This window comes from Lotus japonicus, chromosome 2 (assembly GCF_012489685.1).
Source record: "Lotus japonicus ecotype B-129 chromosome 2, LjGifu_v1.2".
Classification (NCBI taxonomy): Eukaryota; Viridiplantae; Streptophyta; class Magnoliopsida; order Fabales; family Fabaceae; genus Lotus; species Lotus japonicus.
In genome coordinates, this window is record NC_080042.1 from 15,299,636 (window position 1) to 15,303,863 (window position 4,228).

Genomic DNA, 4,228 nt, shown 5'->3' on the forward strand with positions numbered 1-4,228 from the left:
AAGAAGAATTTTGTGTGACTTGCAACAAATGGTTGAAGATCCTACTCCTATCTCTTGTGACAACCAATCTGCAATAGCAATGTTCAAGAACCCAGTTTTTCATGGAACGTCAAAGTACATTGAGTTGCGTCACAATTACATTCGTGACATGGTGCTAAAGAAGGAAATTTACCTGGATTTTATCAATACCAGAGAACAATCTGCAGATGTTCTTACCAAACCGGTGTATTTTTAGAAGCTTCAGAAATTCAAGAATGCTATGATGATTACAAATTAAGAGGGGGTGTTAAATGATAAGTATTTGTAATTGTTGGTTACATTTTATTTAAGTGTCTTTATGCATTTCTTAGGGGTTACAAGCATATTAATGCTTGGTGGTTACAAACATAATAATGTTAGAGGTTAATGTCTTTTATGTAGTTGCATATGTTACATCATTTTATCTTCTCTATTCACTTGTATTAATAGAGAAGCATTGTAAGTTCTTATCAAGAAAATCAGAAAAATAAAAAGTAAGTCTTCTCCTATATTTTCCACTACTTTCCTTCCGCTGCTCCAATAGATGATGAAGACAAAGAGTGGATTTCTGTCTCGACCATGGCATCTGATATGTCAGAAAGAGGCACTGGGCCCTCGCCTGGTACTTCCATGCATGTTCCAAGGCATCAAACATCTGGTTTTGAAGCTACTCAGACAAGTGGGCCAGATTCACCACTAACCATAGCTCCTGTGCTTTTAGGTCCTGGTTCTCGCCACAGAGCAATTGGTAATTCTGGAGTTGTTCCATATTCATTCTATCCTACAGGGCCACCAGTACCTTTTGTTACGATGGTTCCTTTTTATAATTTTTCAACTGAGTCTTCTGACACATCAACTAACAACTTCAGTGTGGAAGAAGGGGCAGATAATAGTGGTTCAGGTCCGAATTTTGATTCATCTGAGGGATACAACCGGTCTGAGTCATCAGAGCACAAGGCTGACATTCTTAATAGTGACTTTTTTAGCCACTGGCAAAATTTGCAATTTGGGCGATTCTGTCAAACCTCACATCATCCTCCTTCAATGATGTATCCTTCACCTGTTATCGTACCTCCTGCTTATTTGCAGGGGCGTTATCCTTTGGATGGTCCGGGAAGACCTGACATGAATCTTTTTGCTCAACTTATGAGTTATGGGCCACGACTTAGTTCTTGTGGCTCCTCTCCAGTCAGTTTCGACTAGACCTACAAATATGTACCAACGATTTGCTGCTGATATGCCTCGGTATCGAAGTGGGACTGGAACTTACCTGCCAAATCCTGTATGATAAATTTCTAAGAAATTTTGGTATTTTTTCTGTAGTTTATTTCTCCTTCCTAAGATATGTGTATAAAAAATAAGCAAATATTTATTTTAAATCTCTGTCCATTTTTTTATTTCAGAAGGCTTCTGCTCGGGATCGACATTCCACAAATAACAGAAGGACAAATTACAACTATGATAGAAATGACCATCACAGTGATAGAGAAGGAAATTGGAACATGAGCCCAAAGTTGCGAGAAACTGGGCGTGGCCATAATCGAAACCAAGCTGACAAGCTCAACTCAAAGCCAGATAGGTTGACTAGTGAGAGTCGTGGTGAAAGACCATGGAATGCACATAGACATGACTCCTTCATTTCTCACCAGAATGGTCTAGTCCGAGCAAGTTCCTCACAGAACAACCCTGCCAATGTATCTTACAGAATGTACTCTATACCAGGCATGATGTCACAATTACATGGTTTGTAACAGGGGCCCCTGATTCATCTGTCACATGAGTGACCAGGTGAATTATCCATTGAAAGAGGAGGGGATCTTCCTCCTTTTTCAAATCAGAACCAGCCAGGGCATGTTAGTGGGGAAAACTATAAACATGAAACCTGCCCATTCCAAGGCATTCTTGTTCTCAACCCACTATTGCAAAGAAAGAATCCGAATATCATTGATTGATCTTTACTTTGAAGGTCCCTTGTTTTGCCCAGTCTCTTGCATGTATCCTTACACAGGTGATTAAACAACTCTACATACTTTTGTACATTCAAGGCCTTGCTTAAGGCTGTGGTGACAAACAGGAGGCAGTACTCCTCCCAGTCTACCAAGAAAATAAGGGACGCGTGGCAGAATCTGTGCGATCCTTGTTAAATTTAGACACAGTAACTGAATCAAAGTAGAAAACTGGTTTACGTTTAGAATTTAGAAAGTTTACCATGTTGTTATAGATTTTTCAGCTTCCCTTGTACTCTGTCTCTATGTAGTAGTTGGGTACTTGTTTTAGAACATGCAGACGATCTTTGTTGAAGTTTTTAACTTAACAGGATAGTAATTAAATGTATAACATATTATCATATGCATGTCTTCAAAATGCCTTTGCATGTTTTCATCAGGTCTCCTTTTCCATCTTTAAATGGAGCGATTTTGATTCTAGAATTTAATGACTGTTCCAATTGGATCCTTCCGTTACCTCCCCTCCACCTCATTTCCCCCCACACCCACTTTTTCTGTTCTACTTCTCCTTCTGACACCGACCATGAGTGCACCACCACCATTCCAAGTGTTTTTACTGGAAATAAAGCATCCATTGAGAAGTGTTTTTACTCGAAATAGAGTATCCATCGAGGAGGAGTCATAATGTTCTGTTCTTATGGCCCCAGCCTTCCACCTCACCCTGCCCATAAAAACCAGTTTCAGATCCACCACCCCATTGGTCTTGTCCACCATCAACCCATTTGCCTCCTCCACCAACACCGGCATCGGCATGCCTCAGATCACTGATGACAAAGACACCTAGTTAGTTATGCTTCTGCAGTACTGCGGTGGCAGCAAAGTCTGTGGGGTTTTTTTTTTTTTTTTTTAAAAGGCCAATGTTAGTCGTTAACTGTTAGTAAATTAGTTCCTTCGTCAGGATTCGAACCCTGACCCTTCACCTTGCAAATCCCTTCATTACTTTTAGCTCACCCTCCCCCCCCCCCCCGCAAAGCCTGTGGTATGATGGGCTGAATCCTGTAGCACACAAAGGCAGAGAACCTGTCATAGTAAATACTAGACAGAGACTCTAATGGTCCAGAAAAGAAGGAAGGGTAGAAAGGAAAAGTGGGTGTGGGATGAGGTGAGGGATGATGGAAGAGGAAGTAAGTGCGTCCTACGATATGAGGTTGAAGGTGTCAAGGAAGAGTTACATACCTACATGGCAAAAATATAAATATACACGTCACATCATTCTTTTTTGTTAAAACTTGTACGTCTCACTAACGCAAGACCTAGTTGTAACACGTCAAATTGCACAATCGCAATAGATGGATGAGCAAAGTGCAATTAGCCTAACAAAAATTTAAGGAGTAATGAAAAATTAGTATTGTCTAGAGTTGTAATATAAAGAGTTATTGAAAAACAAAAAAGGGTGTCGTTGTGCGTGGAAACCTCCTCCGGTGGGATGTTTCACTCATGATAGATGGGGCGTATAGCACAACTCATGATTGTATGGGAATAGGAGGACTCGTGAGAGATGATACAGGAACGTGGCTAGGAGGCTTCTATGCAAGATTTGCTGGCGGAGACTCCTTATATGCAGAAATGCAAGCCTTGACAATGGGTTTGAAACTCGCATGAAACAAGAACTGTAGGAAAATAATATGCGGGTCAGATTGCTTAGAGCTGGTCCGCATGGAAGCAAGGAGTGGATTTTCATCAATATAGCAGGCGTTTAATGGATCTTCATTTGCTTCTTGCTCGGAATTAGGAGATTCAAGTTGGACATGTGCCGCGAGAGGGAAACGCTCCAGCATATTTTCTGGCAGGAATGGGTGCAAGGCCTCAATGTGCTTTGGTGGCTCTAGATTGAGGAAGTAGTGCCTCTTCTTCAGAAGGATTTAGTTGCTTTGTAGTTTTGTTGTTAATTTTCCTATTTACCAAAAAATAAAATCTCATTTTGAGGAAGGGTTTTGTTACTCCAAGAATAACTCTTAATAAATTTTTATAAAATACAAATTTGACAGCTATTGAACTAAAAGTTCCAAATAGGTAGATCCGGTGTACAGAATTTTTTTTTAAAAAATATTAAGACCATTGATACTTTATTAAAGGACTTCAATATATGAAAAATATACATTTTAATATATAAGTAAATATCGACTATAAGATTATACACCTACGATTTCTTAGAAATTTGGTATAGATCGTGACGATAATATTATATAATTCAATGGTTCGGT

The 4,228-nt window shown here is 39.6% G+C and overlaps 1 pseudogene; it reads left to right on the plus strand.

The window, feature by feature from the left end:
- The first annotated feature begins 597 nt into the window (after window positions 1-597).
- Window positions 598-2,070, plus strand: LOC130736108 (uncharacterized; annotated as a pseudogene).
- Window positions 2,071-4,228: the final 2,158 nt, after the last annotated feature.